The 21,928-nt window shown below is 37.0% G+C and overlaps 1 pseudogene; it reads left to right on the top strand.

The window, feature by feature from the left end:
• The first annotated feature begins 3,251 nt into the window (after positions 1-3,251).
• The window catches only part of LOC114031746, a 47,233-nt pseudogene continuing 28,556 nt past the window's right edge, over positions 3,252-21,928 (top strand).

Genomic DNA, 21,928 nt, shown 5'->3' with positions numbered 1-21,928 from the left:
TCATTAATCATATATAATCAGGCTATAGTGATCTGAACCTGATAGGTTTATAATTTTTTAAATTGGTAACTTGTAGTTTAATGTTTTCATTTCCAAATATGTTCATTTCCCCTTCCTCTCTCCAACTAACCACCTTGGAATGCAGATGCACTAGTACCCTGAACCTTTTGTCTGTTGCTCAGTGCAGTGTGTTCCCAGAGGAAGCATGGCTTGTGGCTAGGCCAGGCACCTTCCATCAGTGTCAAAGCAACCACTTCCATCTGTACCAGCACAAGGCAGCTTCCACCTCCTCCTGCCAGCCCGATCTCCCAACTGGGATGCAGAGAATCTCAAGAGCAAAGAAAAACAACCCTCCTTTCGAATTCAAGCCTCCCATTTCCAGCAGCATCTGTTCTTCGAGGGCAGAGGAGTAGTGCCCTCCACTTAATGATGAACATTCTCACACATGGTCATAGCCTTCACATCCCAATGACTCTGAACTTTTATAAATCATCATCTAAACCTCACTCCAAATATCGCCTACTCACAGAGTCCTCATTCCTGTCCCCCTCAACCCTCCCACCCAAAAGTTTTATCCTAACTCTACCCAGTCCTTCCACTGTGCCCTTTGGAACGCCTGTGTCATAGGCAACAAATTTCCCTTCATCTGAAATCTGTTCTTCTACTCTTTTTACCTACTAGCTTTTACTGAAACCTGGCCTTCCTTTGATGAAACAGCCTTGCTGGCCAGCCTTTCTAGTATAGTCCTGGCTGCATCTTCACTCATTCTTCTTTTCATTTCATTTTCATTCATCTTCAATTCATTCAGGTTGAGGGGAGGTGGAATATCCCTCCACACTCTTGCTTTCATATTCTCCCCCTTCCTCCATTCCTCAGTAACCTCTCTTTCTTTGAGGTTGTTAATATTCTATTACCACCCAATCAAAATCCTGGCAAACTGTTGTCTAAAGAGCCCCAGGGCACTTCCTTTCCATCCTCAATGAGTTCAAAACCTGACTTACAGTTTTTCTTTCCTCCTCAACTCCGGCATTCATAATAGGAGACTTTAGCATCTATATTGATTCTCCCTCAAATACCCCAATCACTAAGTTCCTCATTTTCTATGAGCTACTCCCACACTCTACCTCAGTTACATTGTCCTCTTCTCTTGAATCCCCAGCCCCCTTATTATATCATTGATTATGCTTAGCCAAACCTCAGCCTTGGGCTCATTCCTCTCATTCATCACCTTCATGCCTACAATGAACTTGTGTTATATAACCTCAACCGGGGCCCATCTCACTGCTAGACAATTCTATTATACCTCCCTTATCAATTCACTCTCCTACTCTCCACAACGGCTCTTCCAAACCTTTTCGTCCCTCCTCAAACTTCCCATGGTTCCTATTCCCCTTACTCTCTCAGCTAAAAACCTTGACTCTTATTTTACAGAAAAAAATGAAGCCATTTGCCTTGAATTCCCTCTTCTCCCCACTTCCTCATCTCTTATTACTTAGGTTCCTAGTGCAACTATTTCTTACTTCACCATTGCTTCACATGATGAAGTGGCCTTATGCCTTACCAAGGTTCACCCCTCTCCTTGTTCAAGTGATCCTTTTCTATCCCATCTCGTTCAACAGATTGCTCTTTCTGTCACCCCCACTCTTTCATTTATTTTCAATCTCTCCATCTCTACTGGTTTATTTCCAGCTGCCTAAAAACATGTTCATGTCTCCTTTCTCCTCAAAAAACTCTTACTTGATCTTTCCATTCCTGCTAATTATCATGCTATATTTCTTCTGTCTTTTGTAGCTAAACTCCTCAAAAAGGCTATCTACAATAGGTGCCTCCTTTTCTTCTCCTCTTACTCTCTGCTTTTTTTTAAAAATAGTATTTTATTTTTTCCAATTACATGGAAAGCTAGTATTCAACATTCATTTTTTATAAGATTTTGAACTCTAAATTTTTCTTCCTCCCTTTCTCCCCCAAGAGGGCAAGCAATCTGATATAGGTTATACATATGCAATTGTGTTAAATATACTTCCATGTGACTTTTACGCTCTTCTTAACCCCTTACAATCTGGCTTCCCACATTATCATTCCACTGGAACTACTCATTTTCTCCAGTGTTACTAATGATGTCTTAGTTACTAAATCCAATGGCTTTTTCTAAATCCTCATTGTCCTGGATCAGAATCTGAAGCCTTTGACCCTGGTGATCACTGCCACAGTGATCTCCTCCTTGATACTCTCTTCTCTCCAGTTTTTTTTTAATTGGGGTTGAGTGACTTGCCCAGGGTCACTCAGCTAGTAAGTGTTAAGTGTTTGGTCTGAGGTTGGATTTGAACTCAAGTCCTCCTGACTTCAGCGCTGGTGCTCTATCCACTATGCCACCTAGCTGCCCCTTCTCTAGGTCTTTGAGACACCACTCTTTCTTTGTTTTCCTCCTACCTATATGACTGCTCCTTCTCTCTCCTTTACTCGCTCCTCCTCCAGCTTGTTCACTCTAACCATAGGTATCCCTCAGTTTTCTGTCCTGGGCCCTCTTCTCTTCTCCCTCTAAACTGTATCACTTGGTGGTAATCCATGGATTAATTACCATCTCTATGCTGATGATTCTCAAACCTATTCCAATCTCCAATCATATGACCCCCCCCCCCCCCAATCAAAGCCTTTTATAACCTTGCCTCCTCCTACCTTTCTGGTCTTCTTACCCTTTACTCACCACCATGTATTCTTTGATCCAGTGACACTGGCCTCCTGGCTCTTCCACAAAGAAGATACTCCATTTCTTGGTCCAGACATTTTTTCTGGCTATCCTGAATGCTTGGAACATTCTCCCTCTTTACGTCAACTATTGTCCTTACTGACTTCTTTTAAGTCTCAACTAAAATACCACCTTCTATAGGAAGCGTTTTCCAAACCCATCTTAATTCCAGTGGTTTCCCTCTTTCAATTATTTCCTGTTTGTCTTGTATATAGCTTGTTTTATACATATATGTATCTATATATGTATGTGTGCATACACACATGTATGTATGGATGTATCCTTGTTGTCTCCCATTTAGACTGTATGCTCGTTGAGAGCAGGGACTGTCTTTTGCCATTTTTTTGTATCCCCAACATTTAACATAGTTCCTGACACAGAGTGGGCACTTAATAATGTTTATCAATTGACTAATTAGTCTTATAACAAAGAACCAAAATGAGAGGGGAGAAAACAATTTGGAAAACCTAACTAATGTATCAACTGAGTCTGACAGTGTTACACCATGTTCCATACCCTTACTGCACGACCTCTACAAGAAAGGGAGGGAGAGGTACATTTTTTCAATTCTTTTCTAGGACTAAGGTTCTTGGTCATTGTAATTACATATAAGTTTGATATTTATGTCAAGTTTCAATTATGTGATAAAACCTTACCAATTCAGATGAATTAAAGAAAGGGATAAAGTCTAAATATGAAAATGCTTTGAAAGGGCATATTTTATTAATTTCAAGTAAACAATCTGTCAATCAAAAATTATTTATTTAAGTCCTAGTATATTCCAGGCACCATACGAGGAGTTGGGGATACAAAAAAGAAAACATCCCTATGCTCAAAGAGTCTAGGGTCTATAATAATCTAATCTAAGCTAATAAACTGTTATGTCATCGAGATACTACCAGACCCATCTGATGAACAGGCATAAATAATAGTCATCAGTAATCGGTCCATTATTCAGTCAAAACAGGCACAACTAAATCAGGATTTAAGCATTCTTGAAAACAGTTTATTTACTTAACTACTATAAATATAACTCTCACTTTTAACTCTTTTTTTAAAAGTAAACTCCATTTTCATAGTGGTAGACTTTAACCCAACATAATGTCTGAATGATCATGAATTCCGAAACAGTACAGCTCAGATTAATGAGCTTTTGCTATATTTTCTCCTTGCAGATAATTATTTAGCTAAACTATGTGCAAGAATATTCATTAGTTTCTCTGCCAATAGTGATTGGATTTCTCCCATAATCATTGCTAGATATAAGTTTTGCATGCCTCTTTTCCAAACTGTCCTACCAAAAAGCAGTACTACAGATGCATTATTCTTCTCCTGACCTCTTACAGAATTGCTGAGAAACTACTTTCATGCACAAATTATTTGTTTCTTCTAGTGCTTGGGAGTTCTTTAAATTGCCTTTTCTCTCCTTGGGATGAACACTGAACCTTCTTCAAGTAGTGGCCTAACCTTGGGGTAAGCATATCCTGTGTTTATTTTTCTTTTCAGAAAGATAGAAGTTCCCTTATTGGTGATGAAACTAAATGGCCTCACAGTGTCCCTTATATCCTCGCAGATGATCTGGGTAGGTACATCATTTGGGCTATAGTTCTTGCCTCTTCAGTCTCTATCCTAGACTATGGCCTTGTTCAAACTCCAGGCTGTAGGTTACAGGAGTTGTTGAGTTCAGAACCCCTTTAGTTGAAGACAGAAAGACTTTTATTTTTGTTTTTAACCTTAGAATGGAGCTGGGGAGAGAAATGGAGGTATGTATAAAAAACACAGATCTGTCTCTATTGTTGGATTTCATGAAAGGAAGCTATGATTGCTAAAGTCCTTCCTAGTCCTAAAATCTCTAAATCCTATGACTTATAAGTACATGGTCTTTAGCTAGAGTCAGTGAAGTGGGAGATTGAGATAACTGGTCAGCTACATTGGATATAAATACCCAGAAGCCGGGATACAAATATATTTCTATTTAAAATTTTAAAAAAATTTATTAGTTTTCCAAAACAACCACCAGAAGAGACTGTTGGAACCCCACCTGCTTATTGTTATTGATGGAGCTTTCTAAAATTGAACATAATTTTCCCATCTTCCTTTGGAGCTAGGGAAATAGGAAAGTTGCAATGGAAGGAGCACTGAACCCACATGGAGTCCAAAGATTTGAGTTCAAATCTTGGCTGCTACTTACTATTTATGCAGTCATGGACAGTAATGATAATAATAGTAGTTAGTTGCCCTTTATGGTTTCGAAGCTGATTTACAAATATTATTTCATTCGATCCTCACAATAACCTTTGGAGGTAGTTGAAATTATAATCTCCATTTTGTAGGTGAGGAAAATATGGCAGACAAAATTAAATATCTTGCGCAGGGTTATCTAACTAGTCAGTGTGTGAGGCTAGATTTAAATTCAGCTCTTTCTGGCTCCAGGCCCATCATTCTTTCCACTGCACCATCTATCTGCCAATTTACATGGCCAGTCACTTAACCTTTCTGGTCCTCAGTTCCTCAGGTGTTAAATAGAAGGATTGGAGTACGAGATTACTCAGGCCTCTTTCAACTTCAGATCAATGAGATAGATGGGAGATGGATGCTCACAAAGCCATTTGTACCTCTCTTATGTGCTTCTCCATTCCTTTGTATTTCCTCCTTCAGTAAAGATTTCCTCTAATTCCTCTTTTTTGTATAGAGGTGACCCTAGTTTCTCAAGGGTTATACTAGTGCTACTCAAGCAATGGTAGATCCTGTCAAAGTGGAAAGGTTTCCTGCTTGAGAATAGGAACAGATTCTTTGTCATGTAAAGACCATCTTGGCTAATTTTAGAAAGGCTTTTTATCAGATTACCTGCAAAGTGATGAATTTAGAAGTCACAGAAGACCACTAACTAGGCTATAAAAGGGTATGGCCTAAGTCTATGAAGAGTATGACCTCATGGATGAAATAACAGAACCTGTAAGTATTCAAAGTTTTGAAGTAAGTTCATATCTCACAACCCTCTGTAGGATTGCAAATTACAAGAGGGCAGAGACCAAGGATAATCCAAATTTTCTATCTCCTTCAGCCTTAAAAAGTGTTTTGCATACAATAGGTGCTTAGTAAATAATTGTTGCTAAGTAGCTAATAGCTGCCCCAGACTGAATCAAGATACTAGCTTTTTAAAGGACAGAATTCTGTATTTTTAAAAATATTTGTGTTTGAATAAATATATTTATATACTTCATTAATTGTGGAAATTAGAGAAATTAACAGGTGAAAAGCCAAGCAATCAATTGTTTCTTTTGCTGAAGAATTTATGTTGAGGGTTAATCAATCCACTGATGATACTTTTACACTGTTATTGATAAAAATATCAATTTGGACTTGTTTTCCCTTCCACTGATTTTCAATGTGCTTTTAATTTTATGCTATTTGACTCCATAAAGTTTTGTAAATGAATTTATACTCCAAAATGATGTTACACTTGGTTGCCAAGTCTTTCTGCTCAGCAAAGAGCTCACTGTTTTCTAGTTAGCTTTTAGACTCTTTAAGGAGAACCTGTAGCAGTCCTTCCATTTAGCTTCTATTTTTAGTGATATTAATTTCTTCTAGCAGTCCGGTAGTTTAGTAGTCTATCAACTCACTGGTCATCAGACAAAGTTATCTATTTAGGCCCCCAACAGTTAAACTGTTTGCAGACCATCTAAAAGTTGTGATTATTTTCGTTCTCTACCTTCTTTTTTGCCCATACATCACCACCAATGGAGAAGGGGAACGGGTTGGCTCAGGATAAAGAGCCGTCTTGTATTTTTCTTTATTTATGAGATGCCCATGTCCAGTTACTGGCTTGCTGGGCTTGAGTCCCTCTATGTTCAGTTAGTCTTGTCCATAGACAATTTTGTGCCCTAGTACTGTATTAAAATTTTTTCTAGCTTTCTAGAACATACCAGTATTTCGTTTTGTTGTTCATTCCATTATTCTGTCTTTCAAAAGTTCAGGGCCACTTCCATGTCACGAAAAGGCATTTGACTGGGCCTTTTCTGTAGGCTGGGGTTGAGAATTTAACTTTGGAAGGCAATAGCGTTCAGTTATTCCCTTTCTTAACATGTCTTTAGTCATTCAGATCAGTGACCTTGATTCTTAATTTTCATAATAATAATATGATAGCTAGAATTGATAGAGTGCTTTATGGTTTGCCAAGCACTTTACAAATAGTCTTTTTTTTTTCCATAACAAACCTGGGAGAAAGGTTCTATTATTATGCCTATTTTTATATATAAGGAAACTAAGGCAAACTGAGTTTAATAGGAGTCTATAAAATATATAGAATACTCAAACAGAGCAGTACTTATAACATCTTTAACCCTATGTAATCCTAATGAATTGAATTATATTCCTGTGTAGACCAGATGAGAAATTTTTAAAAAATGATTTATTCTTTTATGACTCAAGGCATGGCATTGGGCTAATTAAACTCTTTTAGAAAATTTATTGATGACTTTTCTCTTTATATCATTGTTATTTGTGAAATTTCCTCCTTTATGACCCACAGTGAGCTCCTACTCCCCTAGGAAAACCTGATAAATAAAATCAATCAATACAGAGACCCTGCCTAACAGTATATACAGAATTCTATATCTGCTGCTTCATTGCTTTTTGTTATCTGTTCTCTAGGGCCATAATGAATGGGTTGTTACCATCAGTCACAATTCAACATTAAGTATTTTTAATTGAGAAAGTGATGTTTCTCTAGCATCTATTTTGTACAAGGATGCAATTGGGAAGAAGAATTTAGTACTAGTCAATAAGCATTGTATAATCAATAAGTAGTCAATAAGTACTACCTAAGGGCTAGTCAGTCAATAAACATTTATTAAGGACCTACTATGTGCCAGGCACTGTGCTAAGCCCTAGGGATACAGAGAAATGACAATCCTTGTTCTCCAGGAACTAAACAATCTAGTGGGGGAGACAACGTATAAAGCTATGTACAATCAAGCTCTATATAGGATAAATTTGAAATCATCAATAGAGAGAGGGCCCAAGACTTAAGGAGTGTGTGTGTGTGGGGGGCAGAATAGGCAAAATACATTTACATACAAGATATATGCAGTGTAAATGAAAGATAATCTCAGAGGGAAGGCAGCAGCCATGGCTGGGCTAAGGGGGAAAAGGCTTGTTGCAAAGGTGAGATTTGAAAACTGAGTTTTTAAGGGATGCAGAGCGGCCAAGAATTGGAGATGAACAGAGAGCCCTTTAGGCACCGTTTGGGGGGGGGGAAGACTATGAGAGAGCGAGAAAAGGGAATGAGGGTCAATGATGAGGAACAAGAAGATGGCCGATGTTGCTGGATCTTAGAGACTGCATTGGGGAATAAAGTGTAAGAAGACTTCAAAGGTAGGTGAAGGTGACCAATGGAGTTTAACGCGTAGGGAGATGACCTGGTCAGATTTGGGATTTAGAAAAAAGAGTCACTTGGGCAATCAAATGGAGAATAGATCGGAGAAAGGAGAGATGAGGCAGGGAGCCCAACCAGCAGGCTATTGAAATAATAACTCACCTTTGTATAGCTTTTTGTAGTTTAGAAGTCATTTACACATTATTTTATTTGGTCTATACAACAACCATTTAAGGTAAATAGTGGAAATGTTATTCCCATTTTGTAGATGAGGAACCTTATGCCCAGAGAGGTTAAATGAGGTGCCCAGAGTCACACAGCTGAATCCAATTTGAATCAAGGTCCTGCTACACCTTGGTCTAAATGTACTGGACTTCAAGGTGTTTATAATCTACTTGAGGAGCTCATAATCCACCAGCTCAAAGCAGGGAAATGACAGCAAAGGAGTGATGGAGCAAGGCCTGTAAGGAAACTGAGAGATGAGAAATAGTGATTTGAAGGAAAGATGGATTAGAGAGAGCAGAGAGTGGAAAGTAAAAGAACTTTTAGAAGGCTATTGTCATGGTGCAGGTAAATCAGTCTTCACAGGGAAGCCAGGTGACAGAGTGCTGGGCCTGGAGTTAGAAAGACCTGAATTCAAATGTGACCTCAAACATATACACAAATTTAACCACTGCCTGCTTCAGTTTCCTCAACTGTAAAATCGGATAATAATAGCCCTAATTCAGAGTTGTTGTGAGGATCAAATGAAATATTATTTGTCAAGCACTTAGCATAGTACCTGGCACCTAATAAATATCAGGCACCTAATAAATGCTTGTTTTTTCCTTTTTAGGGAGGTAATAACGGCCAAAGAGCAGAGGAAAAATATGAGATGCATTTTGGAAGTGAAATTGACAGCATAGAATTGATAGGAATAAGGATTGGATTTATGATTTCATTAGTGTAGAGAACTTCTCTGTCAATGTAGGTTGGCAATTTATTGTCTTAGAGTGTTGATGAGGCTACTGAAGGGCTACATGATTTCCTCAGGGTCTCAGCCAGTACAAGACTTGAACTCAGGTGTTCCTAACTCTGAGACCAGCTCTCTGGACACTATTGACCATTGGTTTTCAGAGTGATTAGAGTTGAGAGGTGGAGGAATAGGAAGAGTCAGTCATAATCTCCAAGTTACAAAATGGGTAAAACAGTGAAAGATAGTGCCTCTGACAGAAAAACCGATATGAGAAAGAGGAACTGGTTTAGATGGAAGATGAAAAGTTCAATTTTTGGACATGTTGAGTATGAAGTACAGGTGAAACATTCAAGTAGAGAGGTCCTGTAGACAGAAATAATGAGTCTATAGCTAAGAAGAGGGGTTTGGGCTAAAGACATGTTTAAGACAGTTGGGTGTCTCAGTGGATAGAGAAGTGGGTCTGGAATAAGGAAGACATGAGTCCAAAGCTGGCCTCAGACATGCGCTACATGATCTTAGCAAGTCATTTGACCTGTTTGCCTCAGTTTCTTCAGTTGCAAATTTGGAATCAAATGAGATGATGGGGAAAATGCTTAGTACAGTGCCTGGTATGTACAAAGAATGATATAAATACTAGTTCTCATGGTGATAAGGATGTTTAGGACTTGTGTGAACAGAAGCAGAAGTTGAAACCCTGAAATTGAATGAGTCTGCCAAAGGAGAAGAGAAGAGGACCAAGGATAGATTTTTAAGGAAGACTCATGTTAAAGGATTAAGATGAGAGTAGGGAACAAGGGAAAGAGACAGAGAAGGAGAGGTTAGAGAGGTAGGAGGAGAAATAAGAGGATGTGGCATCTTTGAAGCCAAGGGAAGAGAAAGTCTGAAGAACAGGGGAGCCACTGATAATATTAAAAGCTTCAGAGAGTCCAAGAAAGATAAAACATGAAAAAGGACCTTTGGATGTGGCCATTGGTGGCCTTTGAGAGACAGATTTTAGCACAGGTGGGGAAAGTCCAGCTCTTTATCTAGGATCCTATTGGTGGTTAACAGACACTGTTTTTGTCTTTTCTTTTTCTTCAGACATTAATGCTAAAGGAGTTATTGTGAGAGCATTTGAGAGGTACCGTTTGAAAACCTGCATCGACTTTAAACAGTAGGAAGGGGAGGACAACTATATTTATTTTTACAAAGGAGTTGGGTAAGAGAAAGATCTGACATTCTAAGAATTTCCTGAAAACAGAGAGCATGTTGGAAATCAAATCAATTAACCTCAGGTCCTGATCTTTATGTAGTTCAGACATTTGACTTGTGCATGAAAAGTGGTTCAGGGAGACAGGGAAGGAGGTGATAGCCTGAGTCTTCTTTAAAAAACAAACAAATATGAAAATAAAAACTAGATCTGAGGATTATTATATACTTATCCCCAATACCTATAACTCCAAATACCCAAATTGTCTACAAAGAGAGGAAGAGGAGGATTTTCCCTCCCCTTTCTTCAACCTATGTCTTTGGCTGCCATTGATGTTTATTGTAATCATTGTACATTTATTAAACACCCAGTATGTGCAAAGTACTATATTAGACATGGCAAGGATACAAAGATGACAATGATAGAATCCATCCTTTCATGAAGCCTGACATCATTCCATTAACCAATACTCTCAGGTATTGTTATACAACCAGTTTCAAACCCCATGACTGTAATCAGCCACATGCCTCAATTCTATTTAATAATTGCTTGTTGAATTGAATGGAATCTTTCCATATTTTGTCCACAAGAGTCAGTGTGATATAGTGGCCACAGAACTGACTTTGAGGCCAGGAAGACCTGAGTTCAATTCCTGTATCCGGTCATGAGATCCTGGATAAGTCACTTAACTTCTGAGTGATCTAGGCCAGAGTTTTCAAATACCATGTCTTTCAAACATCCCCAGTGCAGCCTGAACCAGATTGAAACGTAATAGGGCAACATATAACGAAATAAATCAAAATACAATAAAACATAGATGTTAATATGTGGTTTTGTAAGTCAGTTTGTACCTGTGGATTCTTATGGATTGTTTCGCGTCCTTTATTTCTGCCTGCATGGGTAGAGAGAGTTTCCTCACTTGGGAGTTCCCTAGATAAATGAAATCACCATTACAGTCCCTATCCCTATCCCACAAACATACTTTGAGAGGCTTTGTCAAATGCTAAAATTGTCAAATGTATGTCAAAATTACGTAATTACAAAATTACAAAAAATGTCAAAATTGCTAGAATTCAGGATACTGAGTTTGTGCCATTTCATGAACTACCGGTCAATAAACATTGAATTCAATAAATATCTATTAAGCACCTACTATGTGCCAGGCACTGTACTAAGTCCTGGGGATACAAATAAGAAATCTAGTCCCTGTACTCCAGGAACTGACCATCTAATGGGAGAAGACAACACACAAAGAAAAGCTGGAAAAAGGGTTTTGGGGTAGGCCACCAGGGGGCATCCTGCACAGGGGCATAATGGGCCTTCGAGTTCAAACCATCCAGAGATGCAGATGGAAAATAGAGTGTAGTCTGGTCAAAAAGAAAATGAGTCTCTTGTTTGTAATAAGCCCATGTTGGCACATCTTCATCATGGTTTTCTAAGTTTTCACAGACCACACATTGAATAATTCATTCTAGAACTGCAAACATTGTTGATCTTGATGTTCAGGTCATTAGTCTATGACTTGCCCAGGGTCACACAGCTAGTAAGTGTCAAGTGTTTGGTCTGAGGCTGGATTTGAGCCCCTGACTTCAGGGCTGGTGCTCTATCCCCTGTGCCACCTAGCTGCCCCATGGTCTATAGTTTTAATCATCTGTTCCCTATCTCTTTGAAAAGGGGAAGACATTGTTTGTCTCTAGCCTAGTGTCAACTTTTCAGGTTTACCAGTTTCTCAAAGTCAACTCCCAGCTGTTGAGCACTCACATCTGCAAAGTCTTTCAGTACTCCGAGGGATCTCCCATAGCATTCTTGCTTATCTTGATATTTAACTTCTTTTTACCTATTTTTGTCCTATTTTTTTCATTCAGAAGATTAAACTCCCTGAGAGAGAAAGTGGAAACAAAGTAGAAAATCAACAGGTTTATTTTCTCTCTGTCATTTGTTAGCCTCTGTTCTCTCCACTTTAACCAGGGAACTTCATCTCTTGATTGTTCTGCATCCAAGCTCCCTATCTTGTGTGGCATTTTTTAAAAGAATCAGATTATTTGAACTCAACTATCCTGATATTTCTTATAAGTCCTCATGACTTTTTTCAGTTTTATTCCCACATGGCACCACTCGGTTCTATTAAGAGGTGCTCCTTATTACTTCTAGAATAAACATAAATTCCTCTGTTTGACATTTAAAATCCATTATCATGTGGCTCTACCTTAATTTTCTCTCTCTCCATCCCTTCATTCCTTCTTTCTTTCCTTCCTTTCTTCTCTTTTGTCCTTTCTCCTCTTCATCTTTCTTTCCCTTCTTTCCCTTCCTCTTTTTCTTTCTAAAATACAATTTATTGATCCATTTTCTTTTCCAATTATTTCATTGCCTCAACTTATTGAATCTTCCCTTGTGAAAAATAAAACCAACAAAAACATCCATCCGATTGCCACATCTGACACACACACACACACATACATACACACACACACATGCACACACAATATTCTACCTTTCTACATTCTTATCTATTTTTCCATGCTTATTACAATATTATTCCAATTCAGATATGTGACATTCCAGCCAAACTGGTCTGATTGCTCTTCTTCCTGTGCAGAATTCTATGTTCTGTCTCCTTGTCTTTGCACAGACTCTCCTCAATTCTTGGAATGTCTTCTCTCTTTACATCTACCTCACAGAATCAGTAATTTGCTTCAAAGGTCAGCTCAGTTACCACTTTCTTTTTGAAATACTTTTTGATCCCCTCAGTTGCTAGTGCTGCCCTCCTCCCATTACTTTTTACATATTACTTATATTTGTATGTGATCTTTCTTAGAATACAATCTTTCGGACAGGGTCTGCTTCACCTGACACTCTGTATCCCTTTTGCTAGGCAGGAACTATGGGCATGACATGTAGTAAAAAATGCTTCACAGAACTATAGGATTTGAGAGTTGAAAGGGACAGCCATCTAGTCCAACCCACAGCTAAAAGGAATCCCTGTTGTCACACACTTGACAAATACTCATTCAGCCTCTTCTTGAAGACCTTCAATGAGGGACAACCCACCATCTCAGGAGATTAGGTAGCTCATTGAACTTTTGAACAGCTCTAACTCTTAGGAAGTTTTTCCTGACATCAAACTTAAATTTGTTTCTTTGCATCTTCCCCTCATTACTTCCAGCTATATGTTCTGGGATTTTTCTACATGACACCCCTTCAAATACTTGAACACAGTTCTCATACTCCCCTGAACCTTTTCTTCTCCAGGCTAAACCTTCCTATTTCTTGATATGAAATACACTCAGTGTATGTAACCATTCTGGTTGGCTGGACTCTCCAGAAGCTATGCTCTCTGAATGCAGTCCAAGATGTCATGTACTCTGTTGTTTGCCATATCATGCTACTAGATCATATTAATGTTTAGTCTACTCAGATCCTCAATATTTTTTAGACAGACTTCTATCTAACCTTGTCCATCTGCCAACTCTTTACTTTTGAAGTTGACTTCTTTTTAACCCAAGTACAAAACTTCACATTTATCCTTATTAAATTTAATCTTATTAGATTTACTCCAATACTCTGGTCTGGAAAGATTCTTTTGCATCCTGACTATCATCAAGTGGGTTATCTATCTCCCTTTTTTTTGTCATCAGCAAATTTGATGATCATACCATCTTTACCTTTATGTAAGGTATTGATAAAAATATCAAATGACACAGGAACAATCCTCAGGAGACTCCACTGAGACTTCCTGCCAAGTTGACATTGAACTATCAATGACTGTTCTTTGCATCTGACCTTTAAGCTTGCTCTGAGTTTAACGGTATTATGACAGCTCACATCTATATTTGCCACAAGACAGTATTTTATTAAATGTTTTCCTAAAATCTAGACAGCTCGACCCTTGTTTGCTTTAATTCACTAATTTTACAAATAGCTATTGATTGCCTATAATATACAAGACCCTGAGCTAGGAACTCGAAGAAATATTCTTCATTTCCTATTTGTAGCCTTATATTCTGAACTTAACAAAACCAAATTGAGCATTTCAGTATACAAAGTAGAACACAAAAGAAGATTTCACATGAAAATATTAATTTATGTTTTATAATTCTTGCTTCTCTAAAAAGTATATATTAAATTCAATACCTTCATTCAAAACTTTCCTGTTTGTGCTTCCTACTGCATATCCTGTTCTTCTCTGTGCACTTTTAAGAAATCTTTCCATGGCCCTTCTCTTTTTTCCTTTTTTGGAATCATCATTGCTAATTCCCCTTTTGCCCTCCTCCCCTTATGAATTAAAAACAAAATAAAAAAACGCTAATCTTTGCAAAAATAAGTATAGTTCATCAAAACAAATCCAAGCCATATCTATGTCACAAAATCTGTCTCCTATGCACCTTGAGTCTGACATCTCTCTGTCAGTAAATGATTTGGGCAGTTTTCATTTATGATTTCTTGAAATATAGTGTCTAGGCTTTCTTTTTTCTGGGAATCCAGTGATTTTAAAATTCTCTCTCCTTGAGCTTTTTTCCAGATCAGTTTTTTTTTAAATTTAAGAAATTTAAATTTTCTTTGTATTTTTAATAATCTTTTGATTTTGCTGTATTATTTCTTGCCACTGATTTCTGTTTTGGTTTTTCCTAATTTTTAGGAAATCTTTTATATGTGAATAGTTTATCACTTTCTCTTTTAAGGTATTTATTATTCTTCTAATTGGTTCCTCTAGAGATTTCACCTTATTTTTTGTCTCTTGCTTCATTTTTTTCTAGATATTCATGTGGTCATTGTGGAAAATGCATTTTTTTCCCTTTGAACCTCTGCTTGCAGTTGTTATGGAACATGTAGTGCAGATTTGAGGGTATCTATGGATCTATAATACTTTTTTTTAGTAGTCCATGTCTTCTCATATTTTCTAATTTCTCTAGACTTAGTTCTTGAATTGAGCTTTGTGCCAGGGCATACCCTACCTCCAGCTCTGTTTTTGGTTGGGATGGTCTACCCCGCTTGATTTCAATCTGTTTCACTTGGGCTCCTGTCCTGACCTCTACTTCCAGTGTCTTTACTAATATACATACTACTGACAGTAGGTTTTAGGTCGTCCTTTATCTTTTAAGTTTAGAACCCTGAATCTTCTTGACTTTCTTTGGCATCTTTAGACAGAGTGCTAGGAACTTGGGAATCTGGTCACTTGGCTTGACCCAGTCTGAATGCTAAAAGTCCCACACTTATCACTGCCATTTACTTCCAAGGTCTATACTATGGAATTCCAATCTCTCTCGGGCTTTCTCATGGTAGTTCTCTGCTCTTTGTCCCTTCATGCAGAGAGCCTTACTGGCTATAGTTTTCTCTGGCGCATCTTTGGTCATATTGCTAATGTATCTTTGAACTCCTATTTGTGGGCTAATTATTATTGCTTAACCTTGCTAAATAATCATGCCTTTTAGCATTGTCTCCAGAAGTGCTGTAGCCTTTGGATTTAATATCTGTCAATACACAATGCCAGTGTCAGTTATCTAACCACTCTGTGCCTTGTTTTTAGGTGCTATTCTTCAATAGGTACTAGACGTGTTTACAAATAGACATTATCCATAGGCGCCAACTGTGGCAGAATCACAACAGTTGAATATAAATTCTATGCCTTGGTATTCTGGCATGAGCAATTCCATTCAGAATGTCTTTGCTTTGCTAATTGAATTTCCTCTTCTTTCTTCTTCAGCTCTCAATTATTCTGCTGTTAATAATTGTTTGTGGATTATTGAGGTTCTGTGTGCTTCTGTTTTTTTTTTTGTCCCACCTTTCTTTTCCCACTTCACTGTTTGTCAGTACCTTCAGTAGTGCATGAGCAGGAACAGAGAGAGGAGGTGAAGCTGGGATCAATCAGTTCTGTTATTGGTTAGCCTTTCTGTCTGGCATAAGTTGGGGTGAGGAGTAATTTGAAAGTAATGATTTAAATGAAGCTTAGAGACCTGGAGAGAAAACCTGGGCTACTATATCAGTCATCTTACCACTTTATGCCTTATTTTTAGGTGCGAATCCAAAGTGGGAAATATAAATTTTGGCCAACAAGACATTTCCATAGGAGAATTCTGTGACAAGATAGGGATAGTTCAACATGAGCTCCTCCATATCCTGGGATTCGTGCATGAGCATTCCCGTACAGATTGAGATGACTATATCACAATAACAAAGGACAACATTTTTCCAGGTATGATTTCCTTGCTTGTTTTCCTTTTTGTATAAAAGAGTTTAGGACTAGAGGTAGGAGGTGGTGTCTCTTTTCAGTTATTATTGGTTTAAACAAGCTTTATTAAGTACTTATTTTTTACCAAACACTAGTAATACAAAGAAAAATTTTAAAAGCATGGCACCTGTCCTCATAGAGTTCACATTTTAAAGGAAGAGACAACATGCAAACAACTATTTACATACAAGGTATACACGATGTAAATGGAAGCTACTCTCAGAGAGAAGGCATTAGCAAGGAGGAAAGGCCAATTATAGAAGGTAAGATTTGAGCTGAGTCTTGAAGACAGCCAAGGAAGCCAAGAGGCTGAGATAAAGAGGGTGGGCATTCTATGCATGGAGCATAGCCAGTGAAAAAGTATGAGTTAGGAGATGGAAGGTTACTTTCAAGGAATAGCAAGAAGACCATTGTCACTGGATCGTCAAGGATCTGGAGGGGAATAAAGAATAAGAAGATTGTAAAGATAGGAAGGGACAGGTTGTTAAGAATGTTTAACAGTCAAATAGAGAATTTTATATTTGATCCTGAGGTAATAGGAAGCTGAATAAATAGATCTGGGAATCATCTGTTTAGAGATGATTACTGAACCCCTATGAGCTGATGAGATCACCAAGCTAGGTAGTACAGAGAGAGAAAAGAGAGGGCGAAGGTAAGAACCCTGGGAAACAATCCCAATTGTTGGTCATTATTCCTGTGATAGTCCAGCAGAGGAGACTAAGAAGGAGAAGTCAGTCAGGTGGAGCACCAAGAGAGAGCAGTGCCATAAAATCTCAGAGAGAATAGAGTAATAAGAAAAAGATGTTCAATTAAAGTCTTTGAAGAAGTCAAAAAGCATGAGAATTGAGAAAAAAGCTATTAGATTTGGCAATTAAGATTAATTTGACAATTAACTTTGGATGGAGTAGTTTTAATTGAATGATGAGGTAAAACACTAGACTGCAGAGAGTTGAGAAGAGTGAGAAGAAAGGAAGTGGAGACAGAACTTCTAAGAATTTAATGACAAAAACAAAGAGAGATACAGGTGAGATGTAGGAGTTAATGGATCAAGTGAGGGAGAGATCTAGATGTATTTTTAGGTGGCTAGGAAGTAGACATTTATCAAGGAAAAATTGAAAATCATTGAAAGAGTGAAGGTTCAGGAAGAACCTTTGGCAGCTGCGTAGAAAGATGAGCAAATTCAATCTCAAAGTGTTTCATAGATTTGTTCAGTGTTACATATCCAACTAGCCAATGGTAGAGACAGAATTAGAAACCAATTATGGAACTTTCCCCCATACTGTGTTGCCTTTCATGTAGAGATAGCATCTTAACATGATGTTTAGTATAACATATATAGAGTGTAAATATTTTATATAATATAATTATGTAATGTAGGATGTAAATATTAGCCATAAATAATGTAATGTGTATACACCGTGTGGCAATGTTAATATCATTTGACCATTTATCAATTAGGGAATGGATCTTGTTTTTTTATAAGTTAATCTCAGTTCCCTATATATTTGAGGAATAAAACCTTTATCTGAGAAGCTTACTGTTTTTTTTTTGTTTACAAATTTCCCGATTTTTTTTCTAATTTTGGCTGCATAGTTTTTGTTTGTGCTAAAATTTGTTAACTTAATGCAATCAAAATTATCCATTTTACCTCCCATGATCCTCTCTATCTCTTGTTTGGTCATAAACTCTTCCCTTATTTCTCTTATTTATAGATATGATGGTCAAGTTTCTCCATTCTTCTCTATTTTGCTTATGAAATCACTCTTTTTGTCTAAATCATGCCAATTTTTAACTTATCTTGGTATGTGGAGTGAGATGTTGGTTTATGCCTGATTCTGTTAGACTGCTTTCCAGATTTCTTAGCATTTTTTTTTCCCAATAGTGAATTCTGGCCCCAGAAGCTTGGATCTTTTTTTTTTTAATTTATCAAACATCAAATAAATATAGTCATTTACTTTAGTATATTGTGTACCTAATGCATCCTTCTGATCAACCACTCTATTTCTTAGCCAGTATCAGATTGTTTTGATGATTACTGCTTTGTTGTACACTTTGAAATCTGATAGTGCTAGGCTGCCTTCCTTCATATTTTTCATTGATTCCCTTTGTATTCTTGATTATTTATTCTTCCAGATGAATTTTGTTATTAATTTTTTCTAGATCTATAAAATAATTATTTAATAATTTGGATGGTATGGCTTTGAATAAGTAAATTAATTTAAGTAGAATTGTCATTTTTATTATATTGGCTCAGCCTACCAATGAGCAGTTAATGATTTTCCATTTGTTTAGATCTATCTTTATCAAATTAAAATGTACCTACCCTTAAGGAATTTATGTTCTATGCTGTGCTTTCAAAGTTCTTTATTGAATGTAATTTTTATACCATTATGGTATGAAAATGATGCACTTAATATTTCTGATTTTCTGCATTTGTTTGTGAAGTTTTTATACCTTAATACATGGTCAAATTTTGTGAAGGTGCCATATACAGGTGAGAAAATGGTATATGCCTTTATATTCCCACTCAGCATTGCTCAAAGGTCCATCATATCTATCTTTTCTAAAATTCTATTCATCTACTTAACTTTTTTTCGTATTTATTTTAGATTTACCTAGTTCTGAGAGGGAAAAGTTAAGGTCCCCCACTAGCATAGTTTCACAGTCTATTTCCTCCTGTGACTCATTAAATTTTTCCTTTAGAAATTTGGGTACTATGCCATTTGTTACCTATTTGTTTAGTACTTCATTATTTATGGTATCTGTTAACAAAATGTAGTTTCTTTGATTATCTCTTTTAATTAGGTCTATTTTTGCTTTTGCATCTCTGAAATCATGTTTTGTATTCCTGCCTTTTTTACATCAGTTGAAGCATAATAAATTCTTCTCCATAACTTTATTGTAACTTTGTGTGTGTCCTTATAGTCAGCTCTGGTCTTTTCATCAGGAATGCCTGGAAGTCCCCTATTTCACTAAATATCCACTTTCCCTCCTGTAGTGTTATGCTTAGTTATGCTAGGCAGGTTATTTTTTTTTAAAGAATATTTAATTCATTAAGTATTTCTCAATTACATGTAAAAATTAACATTAATTTTTTCAAAGTTTTGGGTTCCAAATTATTTTTTTTCTTTCCCATTACTCCCTCTCTCCTTGAGAAGACAAGCAACTTGATATCAGTTATCCATATGAAGTCATGCAAAACATATTTCCATATTAGCCATGTTTCAAAAGAAAACAGACAAAACCCCCTCAAAAATAGAGAAAGCAAAAAAAAATATGCTTTGATTTTAATTCAGATTCCATCAGTTATTTCTTGGGGGTTTGATAGCATTTTCCATCACAAGTCCTTTTGGAGTTATCTTGGATTATTGTATTGCTGAAAATAGATGTCATTCATACTTCATTATTGTGCAATATTGCTATTACTGTGTACAATGTTCTTCTGATTCTGCTAATTTCACTTTGTATCAGTTCATAAAAGTCTTCCCAACTTTTTCTGAAAGCATCCTGTTCATCATTTCTCAGAACCACAATAGTATTCCATCACAATCATAAACCACAACTTGATTAGCCATTCTCCAAATGATGCGCATCCTCTCAATTGCTAATTCTTTGCCATCACAAAAAGAGCTTCTATAAATATTTTTGTACATACAGATCCTTCCCCTTCTTCTTTGATCTTTTTGGGATACAAATGTAGTATAGGTGTTGCTGTATCAAAGGGAATGAATAATTATATTGCTTTTTGGATGTAGTTCCAAATTGTTCACCAGATTCATTGAACCAGTTCACAATTCCACAAACAGTGCATTAGAGTCCCAATTTTTCCACCTTCCTTTGAGTGATTATTCTTAGTTGTAATCCCAGCTCCTTTGCCTCCCAATAATCATATTTGAAATCCTCCACTCCTTTATTGTGATAGTTGCTAAATCTTTTGTGATCCTGGCTCTGGCCCTATGATATTTGAATAGTTTTTTTTTTCTTTCTGCTTGTAGTACATTCTCCTTGACTTGGGTGTTCTGGAATTTAATTACAATATTCCTGAGAGTTTTCATTTTGGGGTCTCTATCAGGAATTTATAAATAGCTTCCTTTAATTTCTATTTTTCCTTACAGTTCTAGATATCTAGATATTCCCCTACAATTCTAGATCTAGAGGTTTTGCTATTTAGTTTCTTGAAATATGGTGGCTGGTGTCTGTTTTTGCTCATGAGTTTGAGGTGGTCCAATAATTCTTAAATTATCTCTCCTTAATCTATTTTTTAGGTCAGTTGTATTTCTGATCAATTTTTTCATTTCTTTTACTTTGTTTTATTGTTTCTTGATGTCACGTGGAGTCATTAGCTTCTACTTGACAAATTCTAATTCTTAAGGAATTATTTTCTTCAGTGAAGCTTTTTTTTTTAAAAAAAATCTCTTTTCCCATTTGTCCAATTCCATTCTTTAAGAAATTATTTTCTTTAGTGAGATTTTGTGCCTCTTTTACCAAACTATTAATTTCCTTTCATATTTTCTCATATTACTCTCATTTCTTTTCTCATTTTCTTCTGTTTGTTTTTTTTGCTTTTAAAAGTTATCTTTTGCTTTTGTAAAATCTTTCTTTCACTCTTCTATGAGTTCTTGTTGAGTTTTTGTCCAATCTGCATTTTTCTTTGAGACTTTGCTTTTAGATATTTTCATGTTATTGTCTTCTTCAGATTTTCTGTCTTGAACTTACCTTTCACCATAGCAGATTGTTATTTTCAGGTTCTTTTGCCGTTGTTGTTTCCTTATTTTTCCAACCTTAACTTGATCTTGAATTTTATTTTAGAGTTGCAATCTGTTTACCTCTGGGATGGGGTCACTGTCCCAATTATCAGGCTTTTTTTTCCCTTCTGTTTTCACATCTAGTTCTGGGGGTCTATAACTTTTAAGCACTTCCAAGGTGATATGATCCAAGGAGATGTGTGTTTACTTCTCTTCTGGTCTGGGTTCTAGCCCCAATCCAGGAAACACACCTGCTCCCTTTTGACAACAAGCATTAGTGACTCTTTTCTGTCCCAAATTGTGACCAGAAACTAGACCCCTGCTCTTCTGCCCTGGAACTGCTACCTGGAATTTGGGCTCCTGCTCTTTTGCAACCACAAGTACGCCTCTCTGCCTTGGAACTATGACCTGGAATTGGGTCATGGGCTTTAGAGCTTGCAAATGGTGCCATGTCCTGTACCCAGTGCCCACAAGGGGGTCCCCTGTAATAACTTTCTTACCAGGTGTCCAGTCCCTTTACCATTTTCCAGATAATGAGAACTCCTGGTACTACTGCTCCTACTTTTGCCATCACTACGGCTGCCTCCAGGGTCAACAGATGGTATTACCACCAAAATGTATTCCCAACAAGTCCCTACCATGGTGCCACAGACCTCTCCTTCTGACCTATGTCCTGAACTGGGAAAATGT

This window comes from Vombatus ursinus, unplaced genomic scaffold (assembly GCF_900497805.2).
Source record: "Vombatus ursinus unplaced genomic scaffold, bare-nosed wombat genome assembly UNPS02015255.1, whole genome shotgun sequence".
Lineage (NCBI taxonomy): Eukaryota > Metazoa > Chordata > Mammalia > Diprotodontia > Vombatidae > Vombatus > Vombatus ursinus.
The sequence above is the reverse complement of the archived record's forward strand: the minus strand, read 5'-3'. Positions and strand labels throughout refer to the sequence as shown.